The following is a 23,328-nucleotide window of genomic DNA, read 5'->3' on the forward strand; positions in this document are numbered from 1 at the left end:
TCACAGCAAAAAGGCGTTTAGATGTTTTTAGAACTATAATAAAGTTCTTTTATTTAATAAAAAAGTTTAAATTGTCAATCAGATGACATTAGGCATGTATAGATTGATATTTATCATGTTGATCAAGTAGAGACCAAAATGCACAAATCAAAGAAGGAAAGAGGAGAAAAATAACAATATTAGCCCTAGCAAGCACCAATAATTAATAGGATTACACACATTACTGCTTAGTTTTAACGCAACAGGACAAAACCGGCCCTGTTAAGCGAGATTAGCAGTCGTATTTCATCTATGGTGAATTAGAGTAGCCTACACTAATTGCAGGGACGATTCCCCTGGAGTAGCTTGAGGTTGAGTGTCTTATTGAAGGGCACAGCACAGTGGTGTTAATGCAGGGTTGTTATCTCACTAACATTTTTTTTCCTGGCTTATCAGGTCTTTAAACATTAGGTTGCTCTAGACTTTAATTAGCGCTCACTGTGGCCTTTATAAAATATGAGACCTTAAGAAATTGTATTCATTTGCATTATTAAAAACACAATTGTCTTGATGATATAATGGTTACTGAGCTAATTAGCTAGTCAGATTTTTTGTATCTGTTTGTATTTCTTCTCTTGTCCCACTTGCTCATATATTCTAAAGATTGTATTACTGTTATCAATGACCGTGCTGATTGCCTACATAACGCTACAACACATTCTAACCCCTAAACATGGCTACACCCTAACCTTAATCTGGTTTGGGGGAAAAGTCACGTGTCCACTATTGGATTTCATCCAGTAGGCCTAACTTATGTCATCGAGGACATGTGGTTCTTCTGAAGTTGGTTATTATTGTTGGTTATTATTGACATTTTGGGTCAATCTGTTTTTAGTGTTGCGGACTCTTTCTTTAACTGTAGGTGGCGACAAGTTACTGTCTTTATGAGCGAGACATTGGATCATTCAATCAACCGATTACGAGAGCGGCCTCTAGAGGCGAAATAAAAAAAACTCGTGGAGTTTGTTTGTGTTGACCTTGACACTGCGCGCGGCACTGAGCGGGACAGATGCAGTTTTAAAACAGACAACCTCTGTTAAGGTATCTATTAAGTAATCTACAGTACATTTTTTTCATGTCATTATAAAGTAAATCATTTCTTGAGTAGATGCTGTATTAGTGGAGAACTGCAGATAATGGTAACTTTAACTGTATGACTGCCGTCGAAGCAGAGAAGACGCTAAATTACCTCAAACGGTTAAAACAATGTGAAAAATACAGGCAAATTCGACCCAAATGTTTAATATCACGATTTTTACCATCTGTTTGTATTAGTTTATATCCAGCTGGTCATTTTTATGCATTCGTTTGAAAGGAAAATTGCATAACGTTAACGTTACTATAAAGCAAGTAAGTTAACGTGAGAAAGCAAATTGAAATGTTCATGCTGCTAACAAAGAAATGCTCGCGATTTCAGTTCTTTTTTTATCTTCACTGTAACATTTATTTTGATTAGATAATCATCAAGTGTTCTAAAATTGAATCAAATTAATTGTGAGGGTAGCCTATACAATAAGCATAGGCCTATATCCAGGCTTGGGAGGGTTACTTTAAAAATGTATTCCGTTACAGTTACAAGTTACTTCATAAAAAAAGTATTCAGTAACGTAATCCAAGTACTATAATATGAAAGTAATGTAACTGATTACTTTTGGATTACTTCAAGGTCACATATATAAATAAAGTCAAGCAAGAAGAAATATTATATATATAAAAAAAAAAATTTTAAACTTTTATTTATTAAGAATTTGGTCCAGTGTACAATATTTGCAAAATATACACACAGGCCTGAATATATATTTATGTAAAGGGATATACAGACATCTAGTGGCTAATGTATGGTATTACAGATTATTTTGTTTTATTTTTAACTAATTTTTTACTAAAAAATAAAAACACAACATTTAATTTTTTACACAATCTACATATTAGTTTATTTTAAAATAGGCCTACATGTTGACTAAAGCCGTGATCTTTCTTAATTTGCCTGACTGAACTTGGGGCGTTGGCAGTGGGAGTTCCCCTACGTTACCTAGACAGCGAACATCCCGTTACGTGAGAAAAGATTAAAGGTCCCGTTCTATGCCCCTTTTCACAAGATGTAAAATAAGTATCTGATGTCCCCAGAGTGTGTATGTGAAGTTTGAGCTCAAAATACCCAACATATCATTTTTTACAGCATGTTTAAATTGACATTTTTTGGGGCTCAGAAAAACGAGCCGTTTCAGTGTGTGCCCTTTAAATGCAAATGAGGTGCTGCTGGACGACACAGGGGGCGGAGCTTCATGAGCTCGTGCTCAGTCTGTCAGGAAAAATTCATCTCACGGAATGATGATAATATCAGAAACTCTCAGTAACGGCGTTCATTTCGAGTCGGACAATAATGCCTACAGAGTCAGAGTGCTGTATAGAGATGAAACAGGTATGGTTTAGTAGTTTAATTACGGTTTATTATAACGTATTTGTCATCTGCTTGTAGGCTATGTATCCATTATTTATTAATAGCCTACAAGTCTGCTGTCTGAATGATGATCAAACATGTACTGATGAGTTTAATAAAGTTTATTGTACATCACACAAAAGATGAAGCGTCAGTTTTACTTCAGAAAATCACCGTAAGAGCTGAGTAAACACAGTAGGCTAAGTTATAAGAAGTGCGCAAGTAGCCAGTAGAGTTGAGGGAGCATTCCTGTGGGCGGAGGTTAGTCAAGAAACGGTTCTGGTGATGTCACTAATGCAGGATGTAGAGGGGTGTAGTCCAATCGAGCCGTTTTTTGTAGTCAACTTCTGTTAAATAAAATATCTCGCTTGGCATTGAACTTTGAGCTTTATAATTTTACAGATATTATTTATGCTCTAACAGCAACATTACACACTAACTAAAGTTTGAAACATGGAATCGCATGCAACGGGACCTTTAAGAAAGGACATTTTGGGTACTAAAAAAGCTACTCTCCTAATTCCTACAAAATAGCAGCGGAATTTCCATGAATTAAAAGCGATTTTACCCGCAGACAGCATCGTTTCTACTAGCAGCAGTGATTCAATCTGCGTCTGAGGAGATTGTAGACAGCTGTTATTTGCGCATGTACCAGCGGGTGGCACACGTGAGTTATCACTGGCAACAGAACCAGGAACTACTGTATAATCAAGCAGCGCTTAATATAGTGTTATTATGCCAAAATACTTATTTATTTAGTTTTAAATGAAACTATTGTAATCCTGAAAGTATTCCCCCTTTTTTCAAAATGTAACTATAATCTGATTACTACGTTTTTTGACGTAACTGTAACGGATTACAGTTACTGGATTTTTGTATCCTGATTACATAACGCCGTTACATGTATTCCGTTACTCCCCAACCCTGCCTATATCTAATTTCAACGCAATGGCTTTTGTGTAACTTAGTTATTTAAAAATGACCATCTGTATGGTAACTTTTTACAAAAAGAGTCCATCTACAACATTAACTAAGATTAATACATGCTGTCGAGCTATTGTTCTTTATTAGATTCATTTCAACATTTACTCAGTGCGGTCCAGTGCCGTCTAACTTAGTTATCGTCATCGCACGGTAAAATCCACTATGGTCAACATCTAGTCTACACTGTATGATGTGACGGATAACTAGTTGTCAATTTAGGTTTCGTTCACACAGCGCTTGTTTTCGAGAATGCGGTTGTGAGTCCTGAAAATGTACGGGTGTGAATTTGGTTATCGAACGTGGTTGTTGTGTCCTGGCCTAAACTTGATAAACGACAGTTGTCACTACCGTAAATAACTGGACTGAGTGTGAACGTAACCGTGTTAAGGACTCAAATACAGGACTGACAACCGTTTTCTGCTACTGTGTGAACGCAGACAATTTATTCGGCTATATATATTTATGAATATTAATATTTATTAATAATGTTAATAATAAATATATAGGCCTATATGTGTTACAGTTTGAATCTGTTTTGGCTTCGTTTAAAACAAAGGTGGAGTTGGAATAACTGCAATGGTGTTTAAAATGTAAGTTACAATTTAATTCTTTTGAATGGACTGCTGTATAATTAACAACAGAATTTTGCATTTTTTATCTATTTGATATCTCATTGATGGTCACTCAAGTTTCATTTGTGGACTGGAATGCAATACCTCTATAGATGGTTTTACAGGTAAATAAGAAGTGGAAGTTTTTATTATTTAACTTTTTAAATTTCTAGCAATAATACAGACCCTTTCCAAAAATTAGAATATCATGGAAAAGTTTATTTATTTCCATAATTCCATTCAAAATGTTAAACTTCCATAGATTATAGATTCAGGGCCCACAACTTAAACGATTTCAAGTATTTAGTTGTTTATTTGTACATAATTTGGGCTTCCAGCTCATCAAACCCACGAAAACAGGATTTAAAAAAATTAGAATATTACATGAAATCACACAGTAATTACACAGTGATATCATGGTCATTGAACCAGGTTTTGGTTCTTTTGGCAGTGTGGGCAGGTGCAAATCCTACTGGAAAATGAAGTCAGCATCTCCATAAAGCTTCTCTGCTGAAGGAAGCATGAAGTGCTCTGAAAATGTCCTGGTAGACGGCTGCGTTGAGTGGACAGCAAAGTTGACCAACACCAGCCGATGACATGGCTCCCCAAACAAACACAAACTGTGGAAACTTCACACTGGACTTCAAGCATCTTGGATTGTGTGCCTTTCCATTCTTCCTCCAGACTCTGGGACCTTGGTTTCCAAATGAGATGCAAAATTTGCTCTCATCAGAAAAGAGGACTTTGGTCCACTGTGCTTTATTAAATCCAGAGCCGACACAGCCGTCTACCAGGACATTTTCAGAGCACTTCATGCTGACTTCATTTTCCAGCAGGATTTGCACCTGCCCACACTGCCAAAAGAACCAAAACCTGGTTCAGTGACCATGGTATCACTGTGTAATTACTGTGTGATTTCATGTAATATTCTAATTTTCTGAAATCCTGTTTTCATGGGTTTTATGAGCTGGAAGCCCAAATTATGTACAAATAAACAACTAAATACTTGAAATCGTTTAAGTTGTGGGCCCTGAATCTATAATCTATGGAAGTTTAACGTTTTGAATGGAATTATGGAAATAAATAAACTTTTCCATGATATTAAAATTCTTTGGAAAGGGTCTGTATGTCTTTACATTTGAACAGATTATCAATCAATACCTTCTGGCCCAAATGTGTTTTCTTTTGTATGTCTTTAATACCCAAGATGGTTTGTCTATTTGAATGTCTATTTGATGTCTCGTAGATGGAATCTCTAGTGACATTGTTTTTTAATTTCTCTAAACTTTTTTGTGGTTAGTTTGCCTAGTGTGAAATCACTATTTGCACTCCAAAAACTAAAATACCCAACACATAAAGTAGCTGTGTTGTTGCTGCACCCAAAATATACCACTATTGATTTCATTGTATTTATTTTAGACCCACCAGATTTTTTTATCTGTTAGGTTTTGAATGCAACTTAAAGAAAAAAGATAACCTAATGATTAGTTGCATGATTATCTTCATAGATTCGACCGCCCCCTACACGTCGGCGCTCCCTCCATCTTGGAGCGGTCAGCGTGTCGTCACTCACAGGAAGAATCAATGATGCCACCACATTGCGCACCTTCTGGTTGTGAAACCGCAGAGATTTAAAATCCTGAAGAAATGGCATAACCTTTCACAGGTGAGAATATGTTGGTTTGTTTTTATATGTATTAACTCAATATTACAGGTTTTTACAATGGTACTATAATGTTTTACTATCGTAACTTTTTAATGTGATGTTAGCTGACTCCTTTGTCTTGTTGTATTGTGTTAGTGTAGCAAAATCATCTGCTGGAGTCTATTGCAAATATAAAGGTTGCAGACACTCAGTCAACTTGCTCTTGAATGTTCATGGACTGGCTTTGACCGCTCCAATATGGTGGACGGATTATGTATTAGCCGACCCATAGAAACAGCCGCTAATGAGGCATCTATATATATATATAGATAGATTATCGTAGGTAAAAAACTAGTTGTCTACAGTTCTATGACATAACCACCCATTAACATGTCTAAATGTGGTCAAGTCCAATCAGTTAGTTTGCTTTAAACTGACAATCCAGTCATCTACTCTTTTTTCAAAACTTGTATGACTTTGTCCTGTGAAATCAGGCTATTATAGAAATCTCATGTCTTTTCCATGCAATGAAAATCCATGATGATCACGTTCAGTTTATTTAGAAACTAGAAGAAGTTTAGCACATATGTAAAGAGTTACTAAGTTGTTAAAAAGAGGGTTTTTTTGCTCATATCGTATCTCGCCTTGGGTATCAAGTGAGCCATGGCCCCTCCAAGACAAAAGACGCCCCTGTTTAAAACTGGTTCCAAGAATTAATGTTTTGTGCAGTTCGCTGTAATTTCTGAGAACCAAATCTCTGAACACATGTGAACAGGGTTTCTTCCTCTCATTTTCTCTCAGTCTGACATGCACGTACACACTCGCTCTCGGCACAGAGTCTGTTCGTGTAAACCTTCTCCCCTTCCCCCCACGTCTCTCTCCCTTTCTGTCCCCCTCGTCCTCGCTCTCACTCTCACTTACACTCTGCGAGCACTATTTCAAGCCTCCATCAGAAGGAGCAAAGGAGAGCGAGTCACAGAGGTCGGGGGGAGGGGCCGGCAGACAGGATTTGGAGTTCAAGTGCATGTGGAGAAAATGACCTGGAAGACAGTGAGACGGAGAGTGGAACGGGAAAGCACAGACTGGAATATCCTCTTCTTTTCCAGGCACAGATATTTGCCCTGGAACCAAGAAGGTGAGATTGGAAAAAATAGAGAACGCACAAGAACAAATGAAAGAAAATCGAACGCCGGGAGACGAGAGCGGAGGACAAGAAAATGTATTCCGGCCCCCTCCCCTGAACTCTCGGCTGTGGCTCACTCCTCCTTCTTCCCTCCCTCCCGTGAACCCCTTAGCCTCGCTTTTCTATCTATCGTTCCCTCTCTGTCATTCTCTCCCCTCCCACCTCCTCATGCGGTCGCTCGCGTACACATGCGCCCTTACGATTTCTCTCTCTTTCTCTCTCTTCCTCTCTCCGGCGACTGCAGTGCTTCTCATCCTCGCAGCCTGGCAGCTTCATCCGTGTTCCTCCCTCCTGGACGGAGAAACACGCGCAGCCTTTCTAATGGTCCCCCCACCCCTCTGCGTGCCTCCCTAAAATACCAGGCCCCTTCAACAGCTCATTTTCCTACTTGTCTCGGTGCCTGGTCACCGTCCGCTCTCTTTTGCACTTCACTTACATTCAAAACATTTTTTATTCATGTTTTTTGTTGAATATTTTTCCAGCCCTATCCCACAAAAATCTCGCATTCATAGTGTGAAAGCAGTATGTACTGAATGAACAGTAGGAAATGGGCTGATGGGTAGTAGGAAAAAAACGTGGTTTGGAAGGAAACACTGAGATGAGAGAAGTGACTGCCGCTGGGATAGCGGAGAGGAGGAAGGACCCGGAGCAACGAGAGAAAGAACCAAACGTGGGATCAACGAAACCGCGGGAAAAGGAGGAGGAACGACCAGACTGGTACTCTCGTCTTTCTGTTTTAACCCTCTAGTTCTCTCTTTTTCATCAGTCACTATCGCATTCTGTCAACTTTATCTCTGTGTTCATTCTCTCCTACTATTTCTCGTTCACTTTTTGAAATCGTGTTCAAAAGCGTTATTTTTTCTCTCCTTTTCTCTATTTCTGTTTCCTGCAATTTCGTCTCGTTGAATAACCGTATAGTTTTCTGTGGGTTGCCTTGTTTCATATTGTGCGGGGCTGATATTGGGGATGTGCAGCGTTCAGGCATCGGCGGAGCAAAGAATCAAAGCATGTGTGATGAGAACGGACTTATCGTTTCTTCATTCCTTCACTTTTCCTTGTCTAATGTAATGCTTGTGCTGCAAATATATTGTTATTTTGCACGTTAGGTTTTGCCTGTAAGTGATTCTGCATGCATGCGTGTGTCGTGAGTGCGAGTGTATGTCACCATGCATGCTTGAACATGCAGGAGGGTAAACCTTGCTTGGAATTGTGGGGGTCGTTCTCTTTCCCTGTTTCTGCGTGCCGTTCCCAGTATGCCCCTAACTTCCTCTGCCCATCATCCTTTCATCCGGGAACCCCCACAACTGTCCATCCATCCGGTCGACCGCTAGCTCAGGGGAATCAGAGACAATGGCCACAGATCTCGGGCCTGTATGTGTGCCATAGTTGTACAATTAGCTCTAGGCAAAAAGGCACGCTCAGTTTTTGAGTTTGGAAAAGTAACAATCTTAACCGTTTTTGTTGCAAACGTTTGGGCGATATATCGTCGGAACCGCTAACGAAGAGCGACCGAGCTCGTGGACACGTGTGGTAAAGTGCACATCTCATCCAGGGGTTTGCTCGCCGCATCGAGGCATTAAATCAGATACATTGTTGTTGAAATGCACAAAAGCCAAATGCTCCAGCTCTGTCTGTGTGTGTCGTGACGTTCGTACCTCTGTTTCCTCTGAGAAATTTCTCCCTTCTTTCATTCTGGATGATATTTTTGTGGGTTATTGTGGTATCTCTCCACATTTTTTGTACAGAGGGAGTGTCTGGTTTTGATCATTTTCTGCTGCTGTCCTTAATGCACCTGGATCTGGTAGGTGTAACGTTTGTTCGTGTGTGGGTGTGTGTCTGTTAGCATTTTTTGATGAGAATAAGTGCGTGTGGTTTTCGTAAGGTTGTGCTCCTCAAGCAAGTTTACATTTTTGCTCTGCATTTTAAATGGGGAACTATACATAATAAAGGGATTTTTCATCCAAACATGACAATTCTGTCATCATTTACTCACCTACATGCTGTCTCAAAGCTGTGTGACTTTTTCTTCTGTGGAACACGAAAGGAAAATCAGTTTTGATGACCATTGACTTCCATTGTATGGGCAATTACACAGACATTTCTCAAAAATATCGTCGCAGTTTTAGAACAACATGAGGGTGAGTAAATTTGTGTGAACTATCATTTTGATACAGAGTTGTTTTATGTTTTGTATGTATCTGTATTGTGTTTATGATCATTCTGTGTGCTCTGCAATTTTTATGGACAGACTATGTTCAAAGGAACTATGTATTTCTTAACTAACATCAGTAGGGGTGTAACGGTACACAAAACTGACGGTTCGGTACGTACCTCGGTTTTGACTTCACGGTTCGGTACAGCAGAGTGAAGAAAACTAAACATAAAATTGCTTTTTTTATTATTATTAAACAGTGGTTTACTGAACAAATTGTGTCTTTGTCTTTAAATGTATTCAGTTATAATTTAAAAGTTTATTAAGGATACTTTTTTTTTTTATCTCTGCTAAGGCTGTAAACTATATGGGAGCCCTTACTTGCACATTACTATAGTATTAAAGGTTAAAAACAGAGCCCAGACTATTAGCCTAAATTCAGTTGCTATTTATTTTTAGATATAATAATCAACACTCAAATAACAAATTGTATGCAAACATGTAAACTGCACATAAGGCAGTTTTTTCATTAACTTTAAATTTAATTTAATTTAGTTTTTACTCCAATTCGTTGTTGAAATATAATCATGAAGAGATGATCGTGTCTTCTGTTGAACACAAAAGAAGATATTTTGAAGAATGTCAGTAACCAAACAGTTGATGGGCCCCATTGACTTCCACAGTATGGAAAAACAACGACCCATCAACTGTTTGGTTACCGACATTCTTCAAAATATATATTTTTTTTTTGTGTGTGTTCAACAGAGGATAGAAATTCATACAGGTTTGGAACAACTTGGGGGTGAGTAAATGATGACATAATTTTCATTTTTGTGTGAACTATCCCTTTAATACATTTTAAATGCAAAAGCAAAAACTGGATTACAAAAGAGTGACACCACATTGCAAATTTGGGATTTCTCAAAAATCTAATTATTGATACTGACCATGTGAATTATTTTGCATGAAAGGTCTGATTTCTTTTGATTCTTGTTAGTTCATGTTAATTTTTCAATTCTTTACACTTGTGGTGGTGTTATTTTTGTTTGAATTGGTTTGACTTTTGAACCCTAAGGACATTTTAGAGTGGCTTAACAAGCAATAACATCTTAATATTAGTTAATTCTTCATGCTTTATGTTTCCCATTTTAACATGTTTATATTTTGCTTTTATATTATTGGGGTAACATGGATGAAAAAAAAATATATATAAAGAGGATGTGGTCGAATATGTCTGCTCGCTGTTGCTGTTATGTATCTAATGTATATTTTGTCGCTTTGATATTTATAACGTCTGATCTAACAAAGAGCTTGTTGTTGATATTTATTAATCTGCAGCAATATAAAATCCATTATCTTCAGATAATCATCATGATAGTGGTTTTGCAGTCTGCTGTCTGTGATTGGTTGCTTGCCATGGCCTGTTGGTGGATGGCGTGCATCTGTGCCGTGACCCTAGCCTGACCCTGTTAGCACTCAAGGGGACTGAAGGGAGAGAGAAGTCAGGGCGAGCAGAGTCGAGGGTGGGGGATGAATTTGATGACTCTTTGATATCAAAATTTGGATGAGGAAAGAGTCTAGTCTAGTGCATGACAGACAAGAGGCAGAGGGGGGAAAAACAGAGCCGCTCCGCAACGACACGCTCCGTTTGATACCGAGCCATCAATGGCCGTCAAGGGGACTTTCCGGAAAATAACGCCATTGATTTCAACATCAGAAGAGAGATGAAGTGAGAGAAAAGAGCAAAGGAGAGATGATGCCATGGTGTTAGGGTCTCTAGTGTTATGAAATATTACTCATACCGCCTGTCTGTTATGTAACGTTACATAACCCAGGCTTCCGTGGTAACTCTGTTATTGGAGCTCAACTTGTTATCAGGAGGATATTTGAAACTTATGGATTGGAGCTGAAGAAGTCCTTTGATGCATAATTTAAGAAGTGTGTGGAATCACAGTCATGTAACTATGCATTGTACCTTCTTTTGATTCAGCTCAACAGAAACGACTCAACATGCGTTTTTCTCCATAAATAAGTTCCTTTGTTGCTAAAATAACAGCACGATCAACATGCAATTAAACAATCCAGTTGTGAATTGAATTTTTGAAGAATTTTCAATGGAAGCAAGGAATCTGATCTTTTGCACATGGTCACTTATATTAGATTATTTGAAAAGATTACATAGAAATGGTGCAGAATGTTAAATATTGTTTATTCACTTTACTTTATAATGTTTCTTTGTTTACCGTTTCAAAAATCCTAATTCTTTTAGAACCACTAATTTTCAGTGTGGTCTCAGATTTTTGAATCACTCTAGTATATGAAATTGATATCTCCGTTTATTTAAGCTTGTGTTTTGACAACTCAAAAATATTTTGCCAATATAATAGTTAGCTTTATTCTTCAGCTTTTTTTTATTTACATTTTGAATTTCCAATCTCTGTGTAGCAGACCATGTGGCCTTGTTTCAGGCTCATCACTCTTACAAAGTTGTCATCGTGGAATGTTTCCCATGGTTCTCTGTAACAAAACAGTGTGTAAATTAGCATCAGCCTTGTCCCAATATCAAGGTCAGAAACTTCATCAGTCTTACCCATGTTTGTTCATGTCAGAGCCCCATGGGTATTGCATATCAACTGTCTATAGAAACTTCAATGCTTGTTCAGCGACATTCATGTCTCATTCAAATCAGTTCAAAAGTCAATTCAGGGTGAACAGTGAATAGTCATTAGGTTAGTACCTTTTACAGATCTTTTAAAGTACTTTCAATAAATAGCAAAGAAAATGAAGAATGAGAGACTACTTTAATTTCAGTGAGAGTTGCGTAGGGGCTGTAGAGCCAGTGCAATCCTGTTTAGGATGAAAAAAAGATACTTGATATTTTGAATATTGGATATTTTAAAATATTGTCACAATGGGTTTGATATTAAGCACTTTTAATTGATTATTTTAAATAATTAAATATTAAACTATTTAAAACTCATTTTCAAAATGCATGGGTTGGATTTTCAATCGATTGATTCATTAATTTAAGGCCATGTTCAGACTGCCAGCAAAATATATATATATATATTTTTTTTGCATATCCAGATTTTATCCAGATGGGTTTTTGGGTCTGGACAGCAAAAAAACCTCATGAAATAGAATTTCAAACTGTTTTTTTGCATTATTCTTAACGCGGGACATAACAATAATGTCAAAACTGGTGCCGGAAATATTGGAATGTCCAAAGATTTCTGCGTTTTCCTGTGCGACGGAGGAGTTCTGCACCGCGACTCGAAATCTTATTTGGAGAGCAAGATGATGCAACTCCATTTTTCCTGCACTTTGAAAGCCTTGTCACATACGTTGGTACGCCTACGTCATTACTTAAGCAACCCATGCAGATAGGTTGGTTATGTCTGGACACGCATATCTTATTTGATCACTTGCAATTAAAAGTGCGGACAGTCACTGATCTTGACTTTCAAAAATCTGATCTTGCAGTCTGAGCATAGCCCAAGAAAATGCATGAATTGTTACACTCCTATTATTTTTAGAATAATTGAAATTGACATAATCTTGATATTGAGATTAAAAGAAATTGAGACATTAAATTAAATGTGTAGTTTAAATCTGGTATGTAATATTTTCAACATATTGTATTTAAAAAAAACAAACAAAAAAACAATGTTCTGCACAAGTATGTTTAAGTACTCTGTGGTGCTATCAAAACATTACTTGATATAGCAACATTAACTCAACCAATAGTATTAGTTTGGGCTGGGTCTGATGCTAGTGGCACAGAAATTACATACTTCAGCTGTACATTGATTTGATGTTCAGTGGTGTATATTAATATTGACAGTTTTATTAATACAAACAATTTTCAGTATACCATTCCTTCTCTTATCCAGCCGCAACTTTCCTTATCTGGAATATTTTCCATGTCTAGATCAGGCTGTAGAACATTTCAACATTCCATTGTCTGTCAATCTCTCCCACTCCTTCTTTTACTCCCTCCCTCCATTCTCTCCATCTCATGTATTTCTCATTCATAATGGATGAAATTCAACCACATACCACACTGTAATGGATTGCATACACCTCAGGAGATCCCCAGTCACCGGATTGTACTGGATCTTTCCGTTAAGAGAGATGGATGAAACACGCGAAAGTGAAATATCTTGTGAGGAACTTTCATTTACTTTTGACCTCTTGACGATACTATTGCATGGGGAAAGCTTTACCTCTTAGAAAGAATGAATTGCGAACATTTCAATAACAAATGTTCAGCATATTTCAGATATACATCATCATCTATTTCTCTAGCCGTCTTGACTTCACCACAATATGGTTTAAACAAAGCAGTGGAGCAAATGCAATCAGGCACATTTACAAAATACTTTAGGTGATGCATTTTTGAAAAATAGAGTGGCAATTTGACATGATTCATGATTCAATGATTGCTAGACCCATATCTAGTTGCATCTATAGGTATCTATGGCAGCAATTGAATATTGAACAGGTCAGATCTTGCTTGAAAGACGAGTTGCATTACTCTACGAGGTTTCAGTCATCACATAGTTTTGAGAATTAAGTATTGGCACCAATTTGCATAGTTAGCTGATTTGTCTATTTGTGAAAGGAAAAGCAATGGTTGGTAGAATTGAGAAATAAAATTAGACTCAGACACATTGTTCTCACTTATTCAGAAAATCTGATTTGAGAGTTAATGACGTATTGTCTGGTTTTGGGAGATCTATATATTTAAAATTAACATAACATTCTTGAGAGGATGACGATGAGCAGTATTTAGGATAGCTCTGCTTCCAGGGACAAAACTTTAATGTTAGCTTCTGGAACTTGGTGAACAAAATACTGAAGAGGAGAATCTGTCATGTACCTAAAACTTACACATTTCCCAGAATCTTGGACCGAGAAGTTGTTTGTTCCATGAAATTTCTCAGAAATAGATCCTTTTGGAAAATATGCAGTTTAAATTCCAAAAAGGGAGCATTGCCAGCAGAAGAGCCCGGTGTCAGTGTCAGCAATTGGTTGATAATTTGACATCTCAATTCTAGTGTAGCCACAGGAGACGTTTGGAGCTCAGTAGCAGTCCACCAGCGTGCAGGCGGATGAATTCCTCAAGAAAGATTAAAACAAAACCCTATGGGGAATGTCAGTTAAGGTCTGCTGTGCTTGTCCAAGCTTGAAAGGAACCCAAGGAGAACACAGGTGCATGAATATTATTTGAACTACAAAGCTTACGTCTTATCCATTGGACAAAGAATCCAATAATTGTTACTGTTCTTTAAATTTGGATGGGATAGACTATATTGAGAGGAAAAGACTGTTTTTGTATTGGTTACTATCAGCAGATGATCATGCGGTTCAGTGCCAATGTGAATGTAATTCATAATTAGACAGATGTAGTAAAATTGCCGTTTGAGTTTGGGGAGAAATTTAGATGTTTTGAGAGCGTTGGCTCTTGTTTTAATACTGGCAAGGATCTCATAATTCATCTTTCAGTCGTGTTCATATCATCCTCCCCTGCATCTCAGAGCTGTGCCGGGAGACCGCAGCCACACATAGCTCTTCATTCAGATGCACACACACTCAGTACAAAATCACAGTGGCGTATGATTCAGCCAGATGTCTCAATTAGCTGAATGATACGATTTCCAGTCAGTAGCGTAAAACAATGCATTTGGAAAACATGGGCTGAAAATTAAAGAGGCTGTTTACCAGTTTAAAGTATCAGGTTCATTGTTCCCGCTAATTCGATCTGGAGGCATTTTTGAAAAACACTGAATTTGCATCTTTACCAAAGGGAAGGCACATAGAAATGTATGTTTGTTGTGTAATCCTACCGCCACTTAAAACTAGAGCACTAAATCTGCATTAATGAAGGATCAACTTTGCAAATAGCAAATTGTCAAACACAATAACACACATGTTGGTCTGATGCATGTAATGCTTATGTCTGTAATGATGGTTAGCTTGAACTTTTTGTACTTAAATTGACACTACAGAGTGAACAAACACAATTCGCAACTTTTAGTTTATAGACTAAAATATGCTTGCAGTGGAAGTTTGGAGATGGAATCAGCAAATATTTTATTAAAAACCCTTAGCCTGATTTACATATTAGCTAACATTTGCTGCTTCACTCTCCAGTATAGCAGCTTGCCGGCTTTTAATTGATTGCCAAGTTATATAATGTGCATGTTTTTGTCATATACTTGTGTATAATATAATATAACAATACTTTTATTTTACATGATCATTTAATATAATATAAAAATGTACAAAATATAAATTTCAAACAATTAATAGTATGCTTTCTGTTGCTATTGTTTCAATTAAGAGCAATTTCTGTAATCTTATACAGGCAATTTCTTCAATAAACATCTGTCAGAGAATGAAAAAAAATATGTTAGTGTGGTTTGTATTTGTTTTACTGATTATGGTTAAAATAAATAGAATTAACTCAATTTAACATAATGCAATGGTGAAATCATGCGTTCTTTCAGAGACAATACCAGATGAAAGTATGCAACTCATTCGGCTTCAAAGTTCATTAGTTGGTCATTGAAAAACCTTGACCCTTATTCTGAAAGCTGGGGCGACGTGTTGAAGTGGTTATGTGTGAACAGCTTTGGGATATTATTGTCTGAGTGTGAGTTGTCATGACATTGAGAATATCACTGTTAGAGGCAATGACATTTCACTGTGTAGGAAGAATCTGATGACTGGGCCTGATAGTGTGCATAATATACTGCACTTAATATCTAGTGGGGGGTAGCAGCGGTCTGTCTGAACATATGTTTCTTTGGAGAAGCAGTAATTATGGAAGTACAGTTGTGGTGTAAGGGTTAATAGCTGCAGCTTGCTGGAATGTGTCCACATGTTGTGTGTGCGTGTGTTGGAATGTTTCCAGGTTGATGCAGACATTTGCAGACATCTACATTTGCCCCGCCAAAGTCGTACCTTTAACGAGACGCTCTCTTTTATTGGATGCCGTGGTTCCTTTTTCGTTTTTGACTTTCTTTTTGCCTCTATTGTCCTCATATGTCACTGTCTTCCTGCTCGATTCTCCCCTCCCCCCTTTTCCTCTCTCCTTCCCTCACCAGCCTCCTGCGTTACCCCATGTGTTCTCTCTCTCTCTCTCTGTCTCTCTCTCTCTCTCTCTCTCTCTATTTATTTCGCACATGAATTTCAAACCCTGAGGTGCTGGGGGGTTGGGTGTGAGGGATAGCGAGACAAGAAGAGAGACTGTATGTGTGTGAACGAGTTGAAGTGTGTGTGTGTCAACGGTATGCATGCATAGATACTTCAGTATGTTCATCTACATGCAAACGTGTGTGTGTGTGTGTGTGTGTGTCATGAGAGACAAAGAAACAGAGACAGTGTCTGTTATCGGTGCATTAGAGTGCCTGGTACTGTTGGTCGTGTCCGATTTGTAGCTCTCATTCTCAAAGGGCTACAGTAATTGGGCAGCACATCTGTCTCTTGTGATTTGATTGGCCAGTTTCGTGTTACAGTGCAAAGGGGATCTGGCGTTCAGTCGTGGTCATTTCATTAACACTTTTTTTGTTACTGTAATACGCAATTGTAATTTGTTAAAGGGATTGTTTAGGCAAAAATTAAAATTCTTACTCGCACTAATATCGTTCCAAACTTGTATGAGTTTCTGTATTCTGTGGAACACAAAATAAGATATTTTAAAGAACATTGGGTTCCAAAACAACAACACTGAGACATTTTTTTATATGTTCTTTTGTGTTTTGCAGAAGAAAGTAAGTCATACAGGTTTGGAACAACATGAGGGTAAGTAAATGATGACAGAATTAACATTTTTGGCTGAACTATCCCTTTAACAATCCATCTTTACACAACACATTTTTCACACTCATTTTGTGCAAACAGTCTCTGAAGTCTTATTGATCTGAGTGGCTAAACAGACCCTCAAGAGAGCTCTGGGACACTCATAGAAATTCAATTCAAGCATTAGAGACAAGACACGTGGCTTTTAACCCAAATAACACATCCATCCATCCATCCATCCATCATTTACTGGCTCAAAAATGAGTTGAATCTTGTATAACTTCTTAAAAAAAGGTTGAAAAGTGCTTTTGTTGTCTTAACTTATTGATCCTATCATTTTTTTACAGTGTGTGCATAGGTTAGTTATTCCTAATGCATTTGAATGTAGATTCAGGATGCTGGATTGTGATGCTACTGATTGAATTTCACAATCTCGTTATTAAATTGAATTTAAATTAAATTGAGATTTGTGGCTGAATGTTTTGAATGTAGATTTTATAGACCTTGAATTGATACATGAGTCAGAACTTTATATCACACTTTATTTTCTCTCCCTATTTTCTTTTCAGATCACAGTTCTTACTCTACTGGAAGAAATGCCAGTTCCATAAGAATGTAAGTAAAGTTTAAAAGTGCATGGTCAAATGCATGGCATTTTAATCAATACTTTATCTATCTACTCTGTGGACAACTGCAGTATTAGTGGCTGTTAAATAAGAGATGTTGTGATGGTTGAAGTGAATATTGTATGATGTAAACATGTTTATTATATAGTCATGTGTTGTTGTGCACTCCATTATCACCTTGATAATACGAGTTAGGTGTCAAGGTCAAGCATACACTGCATTGTAATTGGCTTGCCCATAATAGATAAAGAAAGGTTTATACCACACAATTAAACAGTACAGCTGTCTTAAAGGGATAGTAGGGGTGGACTATCTCATTAATACACAAAAGCCTGAAAATGCCACAGAAATAAGATGCACAGACTAAGAAATTAATTAAGAGTAAGTATAATTAAGTTTCAGGTTCAAGGCTCTAAGACATTTAAAAACGCAGGCTGCTACTGAATCTGCTGTCACTATATACGTGCCTTTTTTCTTGTCTCTCTCTTCAGCCTGCATTGTTCTCTCTCTCTTTCACCCTCCGCTGCATGAGTCACTCGTTTAACTGAATGTTGATTGCAGAATAGTTCAATTACTATAGATTTCCATCCCTTCATCCGTTTCTGTCCTCCTCCTTAAATGTCCCCTTAAACACACACACACACATTTTGCTGTATCGCGTAATGCAGCAAGCAAATAAATAAATTGTTTTGATATGTGACCAGCCTTATGAAGTGATCCACTCATTCCCTCCGTCCAAGTATGAAAATATATAGCATTTAGCTGTTTCTGTGAACAATGTACCTCAATGGAATTGTATCAGAAAGTGACTAAGCTGAGACCTATAGATGTGTTATATGGCTGACTGTGTGATGACATGAACAAGGCTGAAATCATATTTAAGAGTCTGTGGTGATTTCAAACAGATGAGTTGGTTTTGCTAAGTGATGGGTGTAAAAGAGGAAGTGAGCGAGGCATATATGGATTCAGGCTTCTAGGTTTTAAAAGGATTAGCACATGTTAAAGTAAAGATAATTTAAGATCATTTGCGGTTTTGTTTTCTTGGATCCACTACTGTTCAAAAGTTAATACCTTTATTTAGCCAGGACATATTAAATTAATCAAAAGTGACATTTTTACATGGTTACAAAGAATTTCGTTTTCTAATAGATGCTGTTCTTTGAACTTTCTATTCATTGTAGAGTCCTGAATAACTGTATCACGGTTTTCACAAAAGTATTAAGCAGCACAGCTGTTTTCAACTTTGATAAAATTAAGAAAAACACTAAAACAAGTCACTTAAACAGTGGTGACTTGGCCACCACTGTCATCAAACAGGAAATTAAATAAAATTACTTTTGTAGCAGTACAATTGGAAACACCATTTTTTAAAATGGATATACCATGGTATTCGTTGAATTGCTATCTAATGGCGTGTTCACACCAAACGCGAATTTAATTATTTGCGCGAGTAGATTACATAGTCAATGCAAAGACGCGAATAGATGCGAATTCGCGCCGGGCGGCGCTAATGATGTGAATTGGGCGACGCGTTTGCCGCGAAAGCTCGATAATCGCCTCAATCGCGTCTTCCGCGCAAGTTGAAAAATTTCAACTCGAGCGGAAAATTCGCGTGAAGACGGTGAAATTCACCAAGTTGAGTGCGCCTCTGGGTGGTGCTGTGAACCCAGACACGTCGGCGTTTGGATGTTTTTATTCGCGAGTGTTTGGTTCAATTAAAAGAAGGCGTGATTGCTCTTTTAGTGCGTGTCATTTAAATAAGTGTGAACGCTACCAAACAAGTGGACCGAGACCTCTGAAAAGATGGGTCTCGGTCCACTTCCAAACGAACTCTGGTGTGGTTCGACTGAAATATGAATGCAACACGGACCAAAGACAAGAGACAAGACAAGATGCGACCCTAAAATCAAGCATACATGTTTTTACTCATCATAGTAGTTATTTTGCCCATTACAGTTTGGTACAGGCTACAGGCATCAGAACCGCAGTCTCCTTGCATCAGGTCTTTGTTTAAGTGTAACAGAGAAATTAAAAAATGACAGTATGAGTGTTAAGCAAACCAGGACTAAATGTATCATTTTCTTTCTTTGTTCTGGACCAAAGGAACCAAGAGAACCGATCTACAAGTGTGAACACCCTAAATGCCATAGTATTTGAATATGAATAGGAAAATACTGAAATTTCAGTATCAAATTATCATGATATTCTCATCTGATCCCATGGTAATGCCCACAGTACTTGTTTTTATTTTATTTTTATGAATATGCTTTACAGCACTAATGATAAATGTAGTTACTAGGACATTTTATAAAAAATATGGTTTCCATGGTGAGTTCTTGGGAGAGATATAGAGAAATAAAGAGAATAACCAGCACAGATCTTGGCATCTCCTTTACCTACCTTTGGAGTATTTTAGTATTATTAAAATAAAAAATTTACGTAGTCATTTATATGAAATATTTCAGCCCATAAATATTTATAAGCAAACTTGCAAAGCACCTACTGCCTTAAATTTTTTAAGTACAATCAACTTGGATGTTTAAGCCATTTCAACTTAAATTACATTAAACTGAATCAGTTGAATCTTGAATAACTTATAAAAGAAGTTGAAAATAGCTTAACTTATAGTGATGAGTTAAAGCAATGTAAAAACACATGTTGTCATAACTTATTGATCATATCATTTTTTACAGAGGTTCAAGTGCTTTAGTTTGTCTAAGAGGCTATTTGAGTGTTTCCCCGTATTCCCCATCTTTCCCTCTTGTCAGTCTTTCTCTCCTTCATCCCCTTTTATCCATCACTCGACTCAGTATTGATCTGAATTCATTTGTTTCTTATTGATTTAGTTATCCGCCCTCTGCCGCATTGTGCAAACACAAGGACACACAGAATGCTCAGACCACTGCCAACACACACTCAGACTCACACACCATAAACCACTCATTTCTTTTGTGCATGTCACTTGCACTCAAATACCAAAAAAAATCATGAAAGATTTTTCATCCTTAAACATGCTTTTTCACAAAAAAATCAGCACTATTTAGAAGTTTAAAGACTGGAAAGGGTTTGAAAACACACACTAGCACCAGGTCCCTCCATCAGACTGTGTAATGATGTAGACTGGAGGCACAGATGCCATATTGATCACTGTCCTGAAGGAAAGATTTGAGAAGGAATTGACTGGTGACAGAATGAAAGCTGCAGTCCCTTGATAACCTCTGAAGAGCCTCTTTTATAAGAAAAATGATCATCGTTATTAAAAAGATGTTTTTGTGTGTGTGTGTCATTTGTGAGTATGATAGAAATTGATTGGAGTTTTTGCAGCGCAACTCAGAAAAACCAAATGGGAAAAAAAATACACACACACACACACATACATGCATATATATATTACAAAATATAAAAAGAAAAGTGTTACTTAAGGTTTCATCTTATTTTTTATATTTATTTGTATTGTGAACATAAATTCATTGCGAGTAAATTTCACAATTAATTTAAAAGAAATGGCAATAGCAGATTGAATTAAACATGAAATTAGCAACAAATAGTATTTTCTTGTAAAACATGCTCCAATAATCTTTTCTTTTCACTTTTTTACAGTGTACTGTACAGTATCTAGTCTTTAAATGGATTTTTGCAATTTCATAAACATTTCTGTGGCATTTTAAGCATGAAAAAAAGCGAAGTACTAAATAGCATGGTATATGGTATTTAGTACCATAATGTACATCAAAGTACCATGATTCAATTACTTGAGGCTCAAATAATTGAATGGAGAACATGTTAAATTAAAAGACTCTTTAAGTTTAAAGGTTCAGATAGGTATAATGCATTATATTATCTAGCCTTATTCTTTCTTATACATCTTATACATCACTCGTTTCAATAGTGCTTTGAAGAATTTAGAATATTTTCAAGGTAGAAATAGTATGAAAAACACTTCAAATTCCTCTTCTGTACATTGCCTTTTCTCTACATACATCTGGAACAGCTTGAAGAGTTTATCCTTGTCACTGTCAGTGTCAGCATTGGCTTGCTCACTGTGGGGCTATTCTTTGTGAAGCTGCTTTGAATGCATTTGTTGCATGCGTTCTTGAATGCGCTGAGAAATGTACTTTGCGACTAGAATTGGATCGCAGATATTCATTTTTTATTGGTAATAGTTGTCATCTGCATTCTTTCCTACCATTTCTAGTCTTTATTGGCTTGTATTGTTCAGTGTAAAGACCCATTCACTCCAAGGATGATAACTATAAAGATAACAATAAAGTTCTAAAATTCGTTCTCAATATTAAAGAATAGCAGTGTACACACCACAACTATAACAATAACGGCAAAGAGAAACGATATCTTTGGAATCACTTTCAGAACGATTCACTTTTGCCTTTTATTGCCTTTTTGGCAGGTATATCTTGTTAAGGCATGAGAAATGTTTTGTGTAAATAAATAAATTGCCAACTCCCTCTCCTGTAAATCATTCCATACAGATATTTATCAATATTTAATGTCTTTTCTGATGGCAGGAATGCTTTGGAACTGCAGTTTAGAATGTTTCTCCAGGACTGGAATGACAGAAGGAATTCTAGCATGTACGGTAATAATGAAAATGACCATCTTTCTCTTTCTTTGCTTTTATATCTTGATCTCTCCGTCATACATTGTGACTGAAGGGAATTTCAAACGTTTCTTTGATGTTTAGAACTAATGATTTAAATGTTTAAGAGAGAAATCCTGCAAGAACATGGACATATTTCATCACAAAATCAGAGGGGAAAAAGTTATATTTTGCATAAAGAAAATGAAGCCTAGTTTTTGTTCATATTTTCATTAAATTAAGCCATTCTTCTCCCAAAATCTTTGGAATTCCCATTTTTCCCATGACAAACGCCACTTTTTATTATTCTCAATACTATGCTGCAATACAAAAATTTGCATTGCATAAATTATAGACTGTACCTCAAATACTAAAATGGTGTATAAATTCTTTAAATTGAAGTAAAAAAAAAAAGTTGGTTTTTTTTCTACGTGATGAGAGAGTGATTTTTTTACATTCTTTTTTATGAAAATAATGTTGTGCTAGAAAATCGGAATAATCTTAATAATATGCTTACGTTTCTATACGGACAAATAATATTTCTTATTTTTTCTGTTGATTGCTATGTCTTAAATATGAATTGGACCTTTTTTTTTAATGAGGTTTCGTGAGATTCGCTGCATGCTGTACAAAGACTTAGAGCATTTCCACTTTCGATGCGGCGTTCTCGGATTTTACGAATACATTTTTCTGCATCATTTTTAATCTCATAGCCATCGTTAAATGCACATTTACTCAGTACATATAATTTACAGGTATAGACTCAAACAAAATGAACACATTATAGATACACATCCAGTCGCACACAGCTGGCACGGCACTTTGCTGCCACTGACAACACTGCCCTGGCAACCGATGGGCACGTCGCCAAGCCAGCAAGTTGCCAAGCAGCGAGTTCCCATAGCAACTTGCCATTCCCTGGCATTTTGAATAAGGTATCTGCAGACAAACACTCAGGCTTTCGGGGAGAAAGAGGGGTTTGGATGAGGTTGAAGAGTAGATAAAGAGTAATTGAAAAAAAAAAAAAAACGAAAACGAAAAGAAAGAGATAAATAGAGTGAGTAAAAGAGACATAGATGGAGGGAATGAGAAAGACTTTTGTTAACTGGCCCTAAATTAAACTTAAATGTATGTGATAAACGTTGAATTTTTTCACGTCGTGCTTTTTTTATACAAAATCTAAAATAATCCTTCTCAAAGCCACTTTTTTATAAAAAAATTTAAACTGAAAACACTTTGAAACTCCTA

At 36.9% G+C, this 23,328-nt stretch overlaps 1 long non-coding RNA gene across 1 annotated transcript; it reads left to right on the top strand.

Annotated features, from left to right (window-relative positions):
• The first annotated feature begins 6,645 nt into the window (after positions 1–6,645).
• On the top strand, positions 6,646–23,094 carry LOC308697962. Its single transcript, XR_014031015.1, has 3 exons — positions 6,646–7,619; positions 17,430–17,475; positions 22,010–23,094. It is a non-coding gene; the product is annotated as an uncharacterized lncRNA (long non-coding RNA).
• Positions 23,095–23,328: the final 234 nt, after the last annotated feature.

Source organism: Scardinius erythrophthalmus, assembly GCF_964197995.2.
Source record: "Scardinius erythrophthalmus genome assembly, chromosome: 10".
Classification (NCBI taxonomy): domain Eukaryota; kingdom Metazoa; phylum Chordata; class Actinopteri; order Cypriniformes; family Leuciscidae; genus Scardinius; species Scardinius erythrophthalmus.